The sequence below is a fragment of the Arachis hypogaea genome, chromosome 5, assembly GCF_003086295.3.
Source record: "Arachis hypogaea cultivar Tifrunner chromosome 5, arahy.Tifrunner.gnm2.J5K5, whole genome shotgun sequence".
In the NCBI taxonomy this organism is placed as follows: Eukaryota; Viridiplantae; Streptophyta; class Magnoliopsida; order Fabales; family Fabaceae; genus Arachis; species Arachis hypogaea.
Window position 1 is genome coordinate 19,269,269 of NC_092040.1, and position 18,138 is coordinate 19,287,406.

At 40.5% G+C, this 18,138-nt stretch overlaps 2 non-coding genes across 2 annotated transcripts; both read left to right on the plus strand.

Moving 5' to 3' along the window:
- The first annotated feature begins 2,053 nt into the window (after positions 1 to 2,053).
- On the plus strand, positions 2,054 to 2,161 carry LOC112804143 (small nucleolar RNA R71). Its single transcript, XR_003202762.1, has one exon. It is a non-coding gene; the product is annotated as a small nucleolar RNA R71 (small nucleolar RNA).
- Positions 2,162 to 9,776: 7,615 nt separating this feature from the next.
- On the plus strand, positions 9,777 to 9,880 carry LOC112804808 (small nucleolar RNA R71). The gene has a single exon (XR_003203426.1). It is a non-coding gene; the product is annotated as a small nucleolar RNA R71 (small nucleolar RNA).
- Positions 9,881 to 18,138: the final 8,258 nt, after the last annotated feature.

The window sequence follows — 18,138 nt, forward strand, 5'->3', positions numbered from 1 at the left end:
ACCGGGCTGGTGCCTATTTCTGGCATTTAACGCCACCTTCTTGCCCTTTCTTGGCGTTTAACACCAGTCTGGTGCCCCTTTCTGGCGTTAAACGCCCAAAATGGTGCCAGACTGGGCGTTAAACGCCCATTTGCTGCCCTTACTGGCGTTTAAACGCCAGCAAATATTTCCTCCAGGGTGTGCTATTTTTCTTTTTGTTTTTCATTCTGTTTTTGCTTTTTCAATTGATTTTGTGACTTCCCATGATCATCAACCTACAGAAAACATAAAATAACAAAGGAAAATAGATAAATATAACATTGGGTTGCCTCCCAACAAGCGCTTCTTTAATGTCAGTAGCTTGACAGTGGGCTCTCATGGAGCCTCACAGATACTCAGAGCAATGTTGGAACCTCCCAACACCAAACTTAGAGTTTGAATGTGGGGGTTCAACACCAAACTTAGAAGTTGGTTGTGGCCTCCCAACACCAAACTTAGAGTTTGACTGTGGGGGCTCTGTTTGACTCTGTTTTGAGAGAAGCTCTTCATGCTTCCTCTCCATGGTTACAGAGGGATATCCTTGAGCCTTAAACACGAAGGATTCTTCATTCACTTGAATGATCAATTCTCCTCTACCAACATCAATCACAGCCTTTGCTATGGCTAGGAAGGGTCTGCCAAGGATGATGGATTCATCCATGCACTTCCCAGTCTCTAGGACTATGAAATCAGCAGGGATGTAATGGTCTTCAACTTTTACCAGAACATCCTCTACAAGTCCATAAGCTTGTTTTCTTGAATTGTCTGCCATCTCTAGTGAGATTCTTGCAGCTTGCACCTCAAAGATCCTTAGCTTCTCCATTACAGAGAGAGGCATGAGGTTTATGCTTGACCATAGGTCACACAGAGCCTTCTTGAAGGTCATGGTGCCTACTGTACAAGGTATTGAGAACTTCCCAGGGTCCTGTCTCTTTTGAGGTAATCTCTGCCTAGTCAAGTCATCCAGTTCTTTGGTGAGCAAAGGGAGTTCATCCTCCCAAGTCTCATTACCAAATAACTTGTCATTTAGCTTCATGATTGCTCCAAGGTATTTAGCAACTTGCTCTTCAGTGACATCTTCATCCTCTTCAGAGGAAGAATACTCATTAGAGCTCATGAATGGCAGAAGTAAATCCAATGGAATCTCTATGGTCTCAGTGTGAGCCTCAGATTCCCATGGTTCCTCTTTAGGGAACTCATTAGAGGCCAGTGGATGTCCATTGAGGCCTTCCTCAATGGCGCTCATTGCCTCTTTCTCCTCTCCAAGTTCGGCCATGTTGATGGCCTTGCACTCTCCTTTTGGATTCTCTTCTGTATTGCTTGGAAGAGTACTAGGAGGGAGTTCAGTAACTTTCTTACTCAGCTGACCCACTTGTGCCTCCAAGTTTCTAATGGAGGACCTTGTTTCAGTCATGAAACTTTGAGTGTTTTTTATTAGATCAGAGACCATGGTTGCTAAGTCAGAGTGGCTTTGCTTAGAATTCTCTGTCTGTTGCTGAGAAGATGATGGAAAAGGCTTGCCATTGCTAAACCTATTTCTTCCACCATTATTGTTGTTGAAACCTTGTTGAGGTCTCTGTTGATCCTTCCATGAGAGATTTGGATGATTTCTCCATGAAGGATTATAGGTGTTTCCATAGGGTTCTCCCATGTAATTCACCTCTTCCATTGAAGAGTTCTCAGGATCATAAGCTTCTTCTTCAGATGAAGCGTCCTTAGTACTGCCTGGTGCAGCTTGCATTCCAGACAGACTCTGAGAAATCATATTGACTTGCTGAGTCAATATTTTGTTCTGAGCCAGTATGGCATTCAGAGTATCAATCTCAAGAACTCCTTTCTTCTGATTCGTCCCATTGTTCACAGGATTCCTTTCAGAAGTGTACATGAATTGGTTATTCGCAACCATTTTGATGAGTTCTTGAGCTTCTGCAGGCGTCTTCTTCAGATGAAGAGATCCTCCAGTAGAGCTATCCAATGACATCTTGGACAGTTCAGACAGACCATCATAGAAGATACCTATGATGCTCCATTCAGAAAGCATGTCAGAAGGACACTTTGTGATCAATTGTTTGTATCTTTCCCAAGCTTCATAGAGGGATTCACCTTCCTTCTGTCTGAAGGTTTGGACTTCCACTCTAAGCTTACTCAATTTTTGAGGTGGAAAGAACTTTGCCAAGAAGGCATTGACTAGCTTTTCCCAAGGGTTCAGGCTTTCTTCAGGTTGTGAATCCAACCATATCCTAGCTCTGTCTCTTACAGCAAAAGGGAATAGCATAAGTCTGTAGACCTCAAGGTTAACCCCATTGGTCTTGACAGTGTCACAAATTTGCAAGAATTCAGCTAAAAACTGATGAGGATCTTCCAATGGAAGTCCATGGAACTTGCAATTCTGTTGCATTAGAGAAACTAATTGAGGCTTAAGCTCAAAGTTGTTTGCTCCAATGGCAGGGATAGAGATGCTTCTCCCATAAAAGTCGGGAGTAGGTGCAGTAAAGTCACCCAGCACCTTCCTTGCATTGTTGGCATTGTTGTTGTTTTTGGCTGCCATGTCTTCTTCTTTGAAGATTTCTGTTAGGTCCTCTACAGAGAGTTATGCCTTAACTTCTCTTAGTTTTCGCTTCAAAGTCCTTTCAGGTTCAGGGTCAGCCTCAACAAGGATGCTTTTGTCTTTGCTCCTACTCATATGAAAGAGAAGAGAACAAGAAAATATGAAATCCTCTATGTCACAATATAGAGATTCCTTGAGGTGTCAGAGAAAAAGAAAAATAGAAGGAGGAGGTAGAAGAAGAAGAATTCGAACTTATCAAGAGAGATAGAGTTCGAATTGTTGATAGTGGAGGAGTGTTAGTCCTTAAATAGAAGGATGTGAGAAGAGGGGAAGAATTTTCGAAAATAAAGTAAAAGATTTTGAAACAATTAAAAGAAATTTTGAAAATTTGATTGATGATTTTCGAAAACTAAGATTGAGAAAGAAATAAAGTGATTTTTGAAAAAGATTTTGAAATTAGAAATAAAAAAGATATGATTGAAAACAATTTTGAAAAAGATGTGATTAAAAAGATATGATTGAAAAACAATTTAAAAAGATTTGATTTTTATAATTAATGACTTAACTAACAAGAAATTTAAAAGATATGATTCAGACATTAAACCTTTCTCAACAGAAAAGGCAACATACTTGAAATGTTGAATCAAATCATTAATTGTTAGCAAGTATTTTTAAAAATGGAAAGAAATTGATTTTGAAAATATATGATTGAAAAGATATGATTTGAAAAAGATTTAATTTTGAAAAATTATGGAAACTTGAAAAAAATTTGAATTAAAAACAAAATCTTCCCTCTTGTGCCATCCTGGCGTTAAACGCCCAGAATGGTATCCATTCTGGCGTTTAACGCCCAAAATACTACCCTTTTGGGCGTTAAACGCCCTGGCTGGGCGTTTAAACGCCAGTTTTCCTTCTTCACTGGGCGTTTTGAACGCCCAGCTTTTTCTATGTAATTCCTCTGCTGCATGTTCTGAATCTTCAATTCTCTGTATTATTGACTTGAAAAGACACAATTTAAAATTTTTTTTTTTGGATTTTTAATGATGAGGAATAATCAAAATACAACTAAAATCAAATAAACAATGCATGCAAGACACCAAACTTAGAAGTTTGTATACTATCTAGCACTAACAAGTTGAGAATGCATATGAGAAACAACAAAACACTCAAGACAAGAGAATTTAAAGATCAGAGCAATGAAATCATCAAGAACAACTTGAAGATCAATGAAGACACATGATTGAATTCAAAGAATGCATGCAATTGACACCAAACTTAAAATGAGACACTAGACTCAACAAGAAACATAAAATATTTTTGGTTTTTATGACTTTGTAATTTTTTGGATTTTTTGAAAATTATATGGAGAAGAAAATAAAAAGATTCAAAATTTTTAATAAGAATTCCAGGAATCATGCAATGTTAGTCTAAAGCTTTAGTCTAAAGGAATTACACATGGCTAGCCAAGCTTCAGCAGAACATTACATTCAAGAGCTAAATTGATGAAGATCAATCAGCTTTGGTGATGATAAGAACATCACCTTGAAACACTAGAATTCATTCTTAAAAATTTTGAAAAATACCTAATCTAAGCAACAAGATGAACCGTTAGTTGTCCAAACTCAAACAATCCCCAGCAACGGCGCCAAAAACTTGGTGTTGTTGCCGGATCAAAACTTGGCACTGTTATTGCAGGGAACAAATGCGAAATTGTAGTTAGGACATTTAATTCCTCGGCAACGGCGCCAAAAAACTTGGTGCACAAAATTGTGATCATCAATGGCGCCATCAACATGGTACGCTCAATTGCAATCTCAACTCTTTATCACAACTTCGCACAACTAACCAGCAAGTGCACTGGGTCGTCCAAGTAATAAACCTTACGCGAGTAAGGGTCGATCCCACGGAGATTGTTGGTACGAAGCAAGCTATGGTCATCTTGTAAATCTCAGTCAGGCAGATTCAAATGGTTATAAATGAATAAAGCATAAAATAAAGATAGAGATACTTATGCAATTCATTGGTGAGAATTTCAGATAAGCGTATAGAGATGCTTTGTCCCTTCCGTCTCTCTGCTTTCCTACTGTCTTCATCCAATCCTTCTAACTCCTTTCCATGGCAAGCTGTATGTTGGACATCACCGTTGTCAATGGCTACAGTCCCGTCCTCTCAGTGAAAATGTTCAACGCACTCTATCACAGCACGGCTATTCAGCTGTCGGCTCTCGATCATGTCGGAATAGAATCCAGTGATTCTTTTGCGTCTGTCACTAACGCCCCACAATCGCGAGTTTGAAGCTCGTCACAGTCATTCAATCCTTGAATCCTACTCAGAATACCACATACAAGGTTTAGACCTTCCGGATTCTCTTGAATGCCGCCATCAATTCTAGCTTATACCACGAAGATTCTGATTAAGGAACCCAAGAGATATTCATTCAATCTAAGGTAGAACGGAGGTGGTTGTCAGACACACATTCATAGGTGAGAATGATGATGAGTATCACGGATCATCACATTCATCAAGTTGAGGAACAAGTGATATCTTAGAACAAGAATAAGCTGAATTAAATAGAAGAACAATAGTAATTGCATTAATACTCGAGGTACAGCAGAGCTCCACACCTTAATCTATGGTGTGTAGAAACTCCACCGTTGAAAATACATAAGAACAAGGTCTAGGCATGGCCGAGAGGCCAGCCCCCATGATCTAAGATAGCATAAGAGTACTCAAAGATAGCTACCAAGATGTCTAATACAATAGCAAAAGGTCCTATTTGTAGAGAACTTGTAGCTTAGGGTTTACAAAGATGAGTAAATGACGTAAAAATCCACTTTCGGGCCCACTTGGTGTGTGCTTGGGCTGAGCATTGAAGCATTTTCGTGTAGAGACTCTTCTTGGAGTTAAACGCCAGCTTTTGTGCCAGTTTGGGCGTTTAACTCCCATTCTTGTGCCAGTTCCGGCGTTTTACGCCAAAATTCTTGAGCTGACTTGGAACGCCTGTTTGGGCCATCAAATCTGGGGCAAAGTATGGATGATTATACATTGCTGGAAAGCCCAGGATGTCTACTTTTCAACACAGTTGAAAGCGCACCAATCGGGCTTCTGTAGCTCCAGAAAATCCACTTCGAGTGCAGGGAGGTCAGAATCCAACAGCATCTGCAGTCCTTTTCAGCCTCTAAATCAGATTTTTGCTCAGGTCCCTCAATTTCAGCCAAAAAATACCTGAAATCATAGAAAAACACACAAACTCATAGTAAAGTCCAGAAAAGTGAATTTTAACTAAAAACTAATAAAAATATAATAAAAACTAACTAAAACATACTAAAAACATACTAAAAATAATGCCAAAAAGCGTATAAATTATCTGCTCATCACTCATCTTTTACATCCTCATACTTTGTGATTCCTGGATGCAGCATGGGTAGTTGTCCAACTAGATATCCGATCCTAGCTTGAGTGTTTATGTGATATCCTGTCTCGCTCATATACACTCCTTCAGAAAAAGTTTTGTATTCATCGAATATATCTGCTTGCTCTTTTTATCTTCGATGCATATCATGAATGTGTGCACCTTGGTGTGCTTGGATGTGGATTAGCCTTTGGATGGCTTCTTGCTGTTGATCTTGTTTTTGGCTTATTGAATTGAATGCTTCTCCCCACTGCCCCCCTTGTTCTAGTTGTTGCTCCATCAATTGTTTCTGCCACTCATTCTGCTGACTTCTCCAATTGGAAAATGATTCCTCTTGGTGACTCATCATCTGTAATTGAAGCTCTTTTTGTGCCCCTTGGGTTTCCAAGTATTGCCTGGATAGGTTATCTATGGCTTCTTGTAGTTGATGCATGTTCAAAGTGGTTGGGTCTTGTTCCTCTTGGTTTTGTCCTTCTATAACTTGATGAGCCACTCTTTTTCTTTGCCTTCGCTGAGGTAGAGGAGTTGTAATAATCCTTGTTTCCGGATTGGTGAGCTTTTGCCAACCCCTTTGCTCAATCTTCTCTGGAATTTGTGGACATTCATCTTCGTTGAACTGGAATGTTAACTCAGGCAGTATCTTTTTGTTCTTTATTCGTTCGAACTCGAGCTCATGGAAGGCTATTTTGAATCTCCCTCCATCGAAGGGACTGCTCTCCACTGGTTCCTTCCTCTTTTGCCTCTTGAAGCTTGATGATGCCATAAGTGAGAATTGGTTTGTGAAGGTGGTGAAGGATATGAGTTTGAAGATAGAGTTCGGTTGGTTTGAGGCGATATGTGCCTTAGAGGAATGTGTTTTGAGAGAAGGAAGAGAGGTGAGTTAGATGACTAGTTGAGAAGGGCTAGAGTGGTGAGGGTTCCTTATATAAGCCGGTGGTGAGAGTTGAAAGGTGTAGATGAATGGTACGATTTTGATAGTGAACGGTTGGGGTTTGGCACAAGGTGAGCACAAGGATCATCATATTTTATGAGGGTCTTGGTTCGGGTCCCCAAAGCTATCCAACTCCCAATGTTGCATGGCAACACTTCCAAGGATATTCCCCTTGAAGACAAGTGTGAGATTTCCTTGGTATAGTGGCGGAATCTCCCTTCCTTAATTGTCCTATCAAGTACCATCAATGTCCTTTTTGATTCCCTATACACGAAGAAAAATTGCAATTGGTTAATTGAAATTTTTGGTGGAAAAATTTAAGGTGTGAGCTAGCTAACAGAAAATATCTTTTTTCTTTTGTTTTTAAATGGCTAAATGCTTTCCATGAATGCAAATCAATCAACAACTAAACCCCCCCATGCATGCAACGTTGATACACCAAACTTGTTTGTGATCAAATGGTGCAACAAGTTTGGGGAATAATTTTACCTCATAAAGTGTGTTCAAGCCCACTTGGTGTGCCTTGAACACCAAACTTATTATGCACTATAGGCTGCATGTAAATAAGCCTTATATTGGTTGTCAAAATTGATTTAAAAACCCATGAAATTTGCCTTATTACTACTATTAAAAATTAAAAGAAGAAGGCATAGAACATGGGCTGCCTCCCATGAAGCGCTTCTTTAGTGTCATTAGCTTGATGTTTGGTCCTTGTCAAGGTGGCTGACAGTGTTTGAAATCTTCTCCCCTTGCAGTGAACCTATGTCCATTGGCCTTGTTGATAAGCTCCATATGCTCTAGGGACAAGATTTTGTTGATGGTGTACACTTGAGGTAGCTGAGATGGGATGGTAGGAAGATGAGGTGGGATGGTTGGATAGTGACCAGAGATCACTTCATCTCCTGAAGAGAAATCCTCTGTAGGGATCTTCTTGTTTCTCCATCTTCTGGGTACTTTCCTCCTTGTTTCTCTTGATGCTGTCTTGCTTTCTATAGATTCTTTAAGGGATCCTTGTTGCTAGTTTTGCATAACTCTGGTTGCCTCAGCTCTCTTTGAGTTACCTCTGAATGTGGTTCTTCCTGAATATATGGCTTTTCAACCAATGGGGTTTTCAATTGTGTTATTTGTGCTTCACTGCTTGTTCCTTACCTCAATGCTTCATTATGCTCTTCTCTTGATTCTTTGTTTTCTTGACTTGCTTCTTTCCATGATTTGAAGACATTGAAGGTGAGTTGCTTATCATGTATCCTTAAGATTAGCTCTCCCCATTCCACATCTATAAGTGCCCTAACAGTGGCTAAAAATGGCCTCCCTATGATGATTGGATGGAGATGACTTTCTTCCATCTCTAGGATAACAAAGTCTGTGGGGATATAGTAGTTTCCAACCTTCACCAGCATATTTTCAACTACTCCTATTGCCTATTTTTGAGTTTTGTCAGCCAATCTGATAATTACATCAGTAGGAGTTAGTTCATTGATTTGGAGCTTCTTCATGAGGGAGAGGGGCATTAAGCTGATGCTTGCTCCCAAGTCACAAAGCCCTTTGTCAATTTTTGTTTCGCCTATAGCACAAGGGATGTGGAAGCTCCCTGGGTCTTTTCTTTTTATAGGTAGCTGTGGTTGAATGAGAGCACTGCACTCCTTGTTCATCAGTATTGTTTGCCCACCTTTCAATGAACTCTTCCTGGTCAGTAGCTCTTTTATGTACTTAATGTATGAGGGAATCTGTTGGAGAGCTTTAATGAATGGTATGTTTATATGAAGAGATGCAAACATATCAAGGAACCTTGAGTATATTCTTCTTGCTTCACCACTTTTAGTCTTTGAGGAAAAGGTGCATATGGGTTCAGACCTTCTTCTTTTAGCTTCTCCTTTTGTGGAGGGTTGGGTTCCTGATTTCTCTCCTCATGCTTATCTTCTAGACTGTCTTGAAGATGTTTTGCTTGTGTGACTGCTTCCCCCACACTCACTTCATCACTAGTGGTGATCACCTTGCATTCTTCCCATCTTACTTTCTTAGCTTATCCTCTAGGGTTCTTCTCTATGTCACTTGGGAAGCTGTCAGTGGACTTAGGAATTTGCTGGGATAGATACCCTACTTGGGATTCCAACCTTTTGATGGTATCTCCTTGGTTCTTGATGTTGGTTCGCACCTCATCTTTGAATGCTTTGTTGTTCTGGACTTCCTTGCATAAACCTTCAAGTAAGGTTTCAATTCTAGAAAGTCTATCCTCAAAGTATGATGGTGGGTTTGGGTTATAAGAGTGAGGGTGATCATGCTGGTTTTGATATGGGTGTTGAGGAGTGTGGTTAGGTGGTTGTTGATATGATCTTTGTGATGAATGTTGGTGAACAGCATGGTTGTTATGATTGTGATTTTGACGTCTCTGATCTTGGCCTTGGTCTTGTTGGTTTCCCCACCCAAAGTTGGGGTGGTTCTTCCATCCTGGATTGTAAGTTTTAGAGTATGGATCATGATTTTACCTTGGTGAATTACCAACATAGTTGGCTTGCTCCCATTCACCTCCTTCCTCTGTGTTTACTCCTTCTTGGGTTGATGATTGTGTGGTGACGGCTGCAACTTGGTTCTTCTCCATTTGCTTTGTAAGGTCAGCTAGTTGCTTGGCAATCATCTTGTTCTGAGCTAGTAGTGCATCAACATGGTTCAGTTCCATTACACCTCGAGTGTTGCTCCTCTCAGAAGCATAGAAGTAGTCATTCTCAGCTACAGCCTCAATGACATCTATGGCTTCTTCAATAGTCTTCTTCTTATTCAAAGATCCCCCGGATGAGTGGTCTAATGCCTTCTTTGATTCATACGAGAGTCCCCCATAGAAAATATGCAGCTGTACCCATTCATTGAACATGTCTGGTGGGCACCTTCTTGTCAAATCCTTAAACCTCTCCCATGCTTCATAGAGAGTCTCACCATCTTGTTGCCTGAAAGTTTGTACCTCAGCTCTCAGCCTGTTGATCCTTTGAGGAGGGTAGAACCTTGCCAAGAATTTGTTCACTACATCTTCCCATGCTGTTAAACTCTCCTTTGGGAAAGACTCCAACCATTTAGAAGCCTTGTCCCTGAGTGAAAAGGGGAACAAGAGCAATCTGTAAACATCTGGGTGGACGCCATTGGACTTCACAGTGTCACATATTCTTAGGAAGGTGGTTAAATGTTGATTTGGGTCTTCTTGGGCACTTCCTCCGAATGAACAGTTGTTCTGAACAAGGGTGATGAGCTGGGTTTTTAGCTCAAAGTTGTTGGCATGTATGGTTGGCTTTTGGATGCTGCTTCCACAGTTGCTTGGGTCTGGGTTGATGTAAGATCCTAGAACCCTTCTTCCTGGGTCAGCATGATTCACATGGCCATCTCTGGCAAGGTTATGAGCTTCTCCTTCATGGTTATCCTCCATGATTATTTCAAAGAATTCATCCTCTTCCTCTACTCCAACAACTCTTTTGCCTCTTGCTTCCCTCCTTTTTCTAAGGAGAGTTCTCTCAGGTTCGGAATTAAAGGATGTTGAGGTCCCCCCTCTTCTCCCTGTCATACAACCAGCACAGGTCACAGCAAGAAAGAAATTGCAGAAATTATAATGGTTAAAGTGGTAGTTAGTGTGAGTGGTGTAAATTGTCAAATAGTTAGTGGGTTAGTGAACATTATTGTAAATAATACGGGAAAATAAAAGGGGAGATAAGGAAAGGGAAGAAGTAACTGAAAGTAAACAGCTAAACAAAATGAACAAAAGAAAAAAAATGCTCAATCTAGTGATCTTCCAACTTAATCATTGTTAATTCAAAATCAATCCCCAGCAACGGCGCCATAAACTTGATTCATGGGAATTTGTCTCTCAACAAATTTTCTTCGACAAGTATACCGAACTATCGTCAAGTAAAAACTCACAATAGAGTGAGGTCGAATCCCACAGGGATTGATTGGTCAAGCAATTTTAATTGGAAGGATGCTCTAGTTGAGCTAAGCAGAAAGTGGATATAGAATTGTAAAAAATTAAATGGCAGGAAAATAAATGATAGAAAATAAAGTGCATAATCTTAAATGGGAAATGGGGGTGATTAGCATGAAAGTAAATAACAGAAAATAAAGAGAATGGGTAAGATCAGAAATGGGGAATTCATTGCGTTCAGGAGGTGTTGCATTCTCCGGATCAAGTTCATTCTCATCTCTTCCTCAATCAATGCATTCATTGATCTCCTTGGCAATCTTAAGTGATTGGATCCCAATTCCTTGGCAATCCAATCTCTCTAAACTTGAACAATTACCCAATTCCTTGATTTAATTGCTCATGAGAAGAGATGAGGCATGGTCACTGATTATACCACATGTATTTCCAAATCAAAGTGTTAGTAAGGTTAAATGTCACAATACCCATCCAAACCCCAATTTGGTCCAACATGAGAAAGCATTTCTAGCATGATCTCCTCATCCTTTTTCCAAGGCTCAGAGGAGATCCAATTATGGAGAGTTTCTTTCCCAAGATAACAATCCAATTAGATGAAGATCGAAAGCTTTCTAGTAAAATCAAGAGAAAAGAAAGAAGAAGAATAATGAAAACTATGATTGATCCATCAAATTACAACAGAGCTCCCTAACACAATGAAAGGGGTTTAGTTGTTCATAACTCTGGAAAATGGAAATGAAGAAGAAGAAAGATACATTCTAACTCTAGAAGTTGTAGAAAAGTAAAATATACAGAGTGTAGTTTTCTCCAATGTGCCAATCCCTTTTCTAGTTCAAAACTACTCCTATATATACTACTCTTCTTGGTCTTCTAGTTAATTCTGCAAGTCTTGGATATGGGCCTTTGATCTTAAGTTGAAGCAGTTGGGAATCTTCAACGGGCTCAGCTTTAGTTGCAGAGAGAAAGTGATGTAAGCATGGACCTTGGCTTGGGGCGTTAGTGGCGTTAACGCTGAGTGACATTATGGGTTCGAGAACATTAGTGGCAATCACTTTTCTCACTAACGTTCCCACCACATGGCCCACGTTAACTCCAACATTAGTGGTACTAACGTGACCACTAACGTTGCCTTACAAACCTTCGCAAGCGTTATTGGGACTCACCTTTCCCAATAACGTTGCCTTGTGCCCCTAGTCCCCACGTTAGAGCTCACGTTAACTAAGTTAACGTGGCTCTTAATGTGGTTATGTCTCATCTTCGCAAGCGTTATTGGGACTCACCTTTCCCAATAACGTTGCCTTATGCCCCTAGTTCTCACGTTAGAGCTCACGTTAACTAAGTTAACGTGGCTCTTAATGTGGTTATGAATGCCATCCCAACGTTAGTGACAAAGGTGAGTGTCACTAACGTTGGCTCATCAACTTCAACTCCACGTTAATTTTCACGTTAGTTGTCTTAACGTGACCACTAACGTGGGCAATGCAAGCTTGATCTAACGTTAGTGACAAAGGTGAGTGCCACTAACGTTAGCATTGTTCCTCTCTTCCACGTTAGAGTCCATGTTAACTTAGATAACGTGGCTCTTAGCGTGGTTCATTGCCACATCTTGGAGCGTTAGTGGTGATCACAATTCCCACTAACGTTGGAGTCTTTTTTTTTCCACGTTAACTACCACATTAATGTAGTTAACATGGCAATTAACGTGGTTCATGATGGCTTCGAGGGCATTACTGGTGTCCACTTTTCTTATTAATGCTACCGCTTTATCCCTATTCCACGTTAGTACCTACATTAACTAGGTTAACGTGGATGCTAACGTGGCTCTTCCTTGCTTCCTTTGTCCTGAAATTACACAAATAAAGTGCATCAAAGCTCTAATCCAAGTCATGAAATCATGCATTATCCAATGTAACATTCATTCCTTGCATAATTCTCATGAAATAATGTAAAATTCACAATATTTGTCTAAATCAAGATGTAAGTGTTCTTTTATCTAAAACTTTCTTATTTCCCTAAGAAAATGCATGAAACTACACTAAAACAGTAAAGAAAAGGTCAGTGAAACTGGCCTAGATGCCCTGGCATCAACAGAAAAATCATCCATGAAAACCTCTAAAAATTTTTCTACCATGTCAGAGAATTTGGAAAGCATACACCTTTGAAAGTTTGCAGGGGCGTTGCATAGCCCAAAGGGCATCCTTCTGTAGGCAAAGACTCCGAATGGAAAGGTGAAATATGTCTTTTCTTGGTCCTTGGGATCCACCACTATCTAATTGTATCCAGAGTATCCATCCAAGAAGCAGTAGTAAGCATTGCCAACTAATCTTTCTAGCATCTGGTCAAAGAAAGGGAGAGGGAAGTGGTCCTTCCTTGTAGCATCATTCAACCTTCTATAATGAATACACATTCTCCACCTCCTCACTGTCTTTGTAGGGATGAGTTCACTCTTCTCATTAAAAATGATAGTCACACCTCCCTTCTTTGGTACCACTTGAACCAGACTCACCCAAGAGCTGTCAGAAATTGGATATATGATTCCAGCATTCCACAACTTCATCACCTCCTTCTGAACTACTTCCTTCATGGTTGGGTTAAGCCTCCTTTGAGGTTGTACCACTGGTCTTGAGTCTTCTTCTAGCAAGATCTCGTGCATGCAAATAGCAGGGCTTATACCCTTAATGTCATCAATTGTCCACCGTAAAACTGTCTTGTGAGTTTTTAACACCTCAATCAGTTTAGCTTCCTCTTGCATGCTCAAGGATGAATTAATGATTACTGGAAGGCTATTCTCTCCACCAAGGAATGCATATTTGAGATGAGGGGAGAGAGGTTTCAACTCTTGCTTTGGTGCCCCTTCTTCCTTAACTTCACTTGAATTTTCCAGTGCTTGTGTCTCTTTCAAATCTTCCTCTTGTATGTCTTGAGCTTCCCCATGGTCTTCATATTGGTTTGCTTCAAGTGCTTTTTCAACCAGAGTATCCATTATGTCAATTGATGAGCGGAATTCACTACCTCTTCCCAATAATATTGATGAATCCGCTTCTGGCAAGCGCACCAAAATTATCGTCAAGTATTAACCCACAGTGGAGTGGGATCGTATCCACAGAGATTGGTAGATTTGAGTAATTTTAATTAATTGGTGAATTAGTCAAGCTCAACAAAATAAGTTGTAAGTGCAGAATTATAAATGGCAGAAACATAAATAACAAAAGAATAAAGGAAAGCAATAAAGTGCAGAAATGGAAATAACAGGAATGTAAACGGGAATGGAATTTTGCAGAATGTAAGTAAAGCTATAAAAGAATGGGAGAGATAAGAATGGGGGAATTCATTGAGATTAGGAGATATTGTCTCTTTGGATTAAATCTAGCTCATATCCTCTTCAATCATGCAACTTATTGACCTCTTGGCAATCATGATTGATTGAGCCCTAATCACTTGGTGACTCAATCTCTCAGATCTTGAAGAGAGATATGCTTGGTCCCTGATTATACCACACATCATCATATGTCCAAGTAGAGGGAGGATTGTATGTCACCATATCCAAACACGAAAACCCAGATTCTACTCAAGTGTAAGAAGGGATTTCTAGCATGGTTTCATGTTTCCTTTTCCAAGGTTTCCATGAAGCCTATTTTGCATTCAATCTCTTTTCCAAGTTAATTGAACACTAAGCATGAAAATCGAAATTCCTTCTAGCAAATCAAAGAGAAGATGAAGAGAAGAAGAAATTCACTATCATTAATCCATCAAGTACAATAGAGCTCCCTCTCTCAATGAGAGGGAATTTAGCTACTCATAGCTCAGAGAGAAAGTACAAAAGATGGAAGAGATAAAGTGTGAAAAGTAAAAAGTGAGATCAAAACTAAACTCTGTGACTTGCTAACCCCCTTTTCCATACTTCCAAGGGTATTTATACTACTCCTAGATCTAGAAAATAAAAGAAAATTACAAAAGTGAAAAGAAAATTACAATTTGGAGTGAAAAGAAACTCAACAAACGTGATCTTCCAGCTGGCGTGTGACTGGCGCTTCTCTGGCGTGTCACGCTCCCTCTGTTTCTGACTTGGCGTGCCATGCCTCTCCATTCAAGTGGCACGCCATCCTCTATTTCACCCCTGGCGTGCCATGCCTTCGAGCCAAAGTGGCACGCCCAGGACATTTTAATTGGCCAAGTAACCTGGCGTGCCACGCCTTCGACACCAAGTGGCACGCCCAAGGTCATTTTCCTCATCTCCATGCTTCTGGAAATTTGTACCAGCGTGGCACGCCCAGGGTCTGGCGTGCCACGCCCCTCTTAAAGCTTCACACTCTTGCTGGCATGCCACACCTTATCTCCCAAGTGGCACACCTGAGTTCACTGGCTTCTCTTCCTACTCTCTGGAAAATACTACCAGCGTGCCACGCCATGAGACTGGCGTGTCACGCCCTTCATTTGCTTCATCTTCTTGCTGGCGTGCCACGCCTTATCTCTCAAGTGGCACGCCCAAGTTCATTGGCCCTTTAATTCCTCCTCTGGTAAACACTACCAGCGCGCCACGCCATGAGACTGGTGTGTCACACCCTTCATTTGCCTTGGTCCTAGAGGTTGGTGTGCCACGCTTGGATGTTCAAGTGGCACGCCAAAGTGGGATGATTGAACTGGCGTGCCATGCCTTTGATACCAAGTCGCACGCCCAGCTTTATTTGGTCTCCTTAGGTGCTGGCGTGCCACCCTCATCACTCAAGTGGCACGCCTTAGTGGGACTTCTTGAGCTGGTGTGCCACGCCTTCGATACCAAGTGGCACGCCCAGCTTTTGCATTGTCTTCTTATTTACTGGCATGCCACGCCTTGTTGTTCAAGTGGTACGCCCATTCAATCATGGGTCATTTGGGCTTGGCGTGCCATGCCTTGACCCTCAAGTGGCACGCCCAAGTGAAGTCTGGAGCTGGCGTGCCACGCCTTCGACACAAAGTGGCACGCCATAGTGATGGTTCTTCTAGTAATGAATTGGCGTGCCACGCCCTGCTTCTGGCGTGCCACGCCCCTTTGATGATCTTTATTTTTGCTCTCTAGAATGTTGTACCAGCGTGCCATGCCCAGTTTTTGACGTGCCACGCCAATACATTTTTGTGGCGTTTGTTCCAAGTAGCACGCCTGCTTCACACGCCCCACTTGTTTTGTTGTTTTCTTTCCCATTTTTGATGTCTTTTCCACCTGAAATTCAACACAAACTCATTTCAAAGCAATGTACTATGATATTCATCAATTAAGGCATGAATTGCAATGATGAAATGAGATTATGCCTCTTTTATAGTCCTTTTTATGCAAGAAAAAGGGTAGATGATGTAAATCATCACAACACCAAACTTAACTTTGCTTGTCTCAAGCAAATCAATGTGAGTGGTCTTTTTGTTGAATTGAGACTTGACCTTGAATGGATGCAATATAACTAAGAATTGGACTAAGTGCTCAATGATAAACCCCGATTTCGTGGTTTATTTTGTGCTTAATTTGGGGGATTCTATCACCTTTTCCCACATTTATTCAATAAAATAACATGATTTTGTAATTCTCCCTTGAATTGTGCTTAAGTGTAAAAACATGCTTTTTAGACCCTTAAATTGGTGATTTTAACTCACTTTAATTCCATTCGATGCCTTGATGTGTTTGTTGAGTGATTTCAGGTTCATAGGGTAAGTATTGGATGGAAGAAATGAGGAGAAAAGCATGCAAAGTGGAGAATGCATGAGGAAACAATAATTGGGAATGCATCGATGGGCGCGCACGCGTTCAAGGCACGCACGCACAAAAGTGATTTCGCAGAGAGACGCGCACGCGTACATGACGTGTCCACGTGGATGAAGAAATAGCCAATCGACGCGCACGCGCACATGGCGCGTACGCACCGATACTCGCACGTGACTCACTTAATGGCAAAACATTGGGGGCGATTTCTGAGCAGCCCAGGCCCAATTCCAACCTGTTTCTGATTGTATTTCATGCAGAATTGAAGCCCAATCAAAAGGGGGAGCAATTGTTTGAAGTGTTAGCATCATGTAGTTTAGTTTCTAGAGAGAGAAGCTCCCTCTTCTTTCTAGAATTAGGGTTCTTAGGCTATTTTGCATCTTAGATCTAGGTCCAACTTCATGTTTTCATCTTGTTCCCTTTATGATTTCTTGTTCCTACTACTTGATTCTCTTAGTTTTCATGTTAATTTCTCTTTTATGTTTCTTTTGTGATGATGAACTCATGTTGAATTTGATTTACATTTAATGAAATTTAATGTTTGATGTTCTTTTAATTGTTGATTTGAGTTGTGAATTTACTTTTCTTGCAATTGGTAGTTGGTAGATTTATATTTCTTGCACTTTTACTATGCTTTCCATTTGTACCCACCAAGTGTTTGACAAAATGCTTGGTTGGGCCTTAGAGTAGAATTTTATGCTCTTGGCTTGGGAAGGTAACTTAGGAACTCTTGAGTTGCTAATGTCCAAGTGATTGATGATTGGGAGCCATTAACCTTAGATTTCACTAATTGAATTGGTGGAGACCTAGGACTTATGGACTTGGATTGACATAGCTCATTTGACTCTCCTTTATTAGTTAGATGATGATTTAATGGGGTTGATCCTTGCCAATTCTCATGTTGTGGTTAGTGATAAGGATAGAGATCCTTGACCACCAACCCTTGCCAAGGCCTTTTTGTTATTTGAATTTCCTTATCATTTACTTTTCTTGTCTCTTATTCCAAAATCCCAAAATATTCCTTCATAGCCAATAATTGACCACTTCCTTGCAATCCTCGTGAGACGACCCGAAGTCCAAATACTCCGGTTAATTCTTATTTGGGGTTTGTACATGTGACAAAACCATAATTTTAATTTGATGTGAGAATTGTTTGTTGGTTTGGAGCTATGCTTACAACGAAATTCTTCTTTCTATAAGAGAAATTCCTAACCAACGCAATCCTCCTCGATCAAATTAATGGTGCCGTTGCCGGGGAGCGCATTTGTGCTATGTTATTGGCTATTGTATATATTGTGAATAGCTTGATTTTGGTTTGTTTGTTAGTTTTGTTAGTTTTAGGATTCGGTCTCTTTGTTTCTTATTAGCTTTTGTTTTTATTTTCTCTTATCACTATGAATTCTCACGACTTTGGCTATGAGTGTGGTTCAAACTATGTTGTAGGAGATGGAATTTACAATGATAACATGCATCAAGGATTTGGAGATCAAAGGGTGGAGGTGCCCCAAGCTTATGGACAACCTTCTTGGCAACAACCTCCTCCAGCTTCTTATGGGTACAATTTAAATCTTGATGCATACCAATC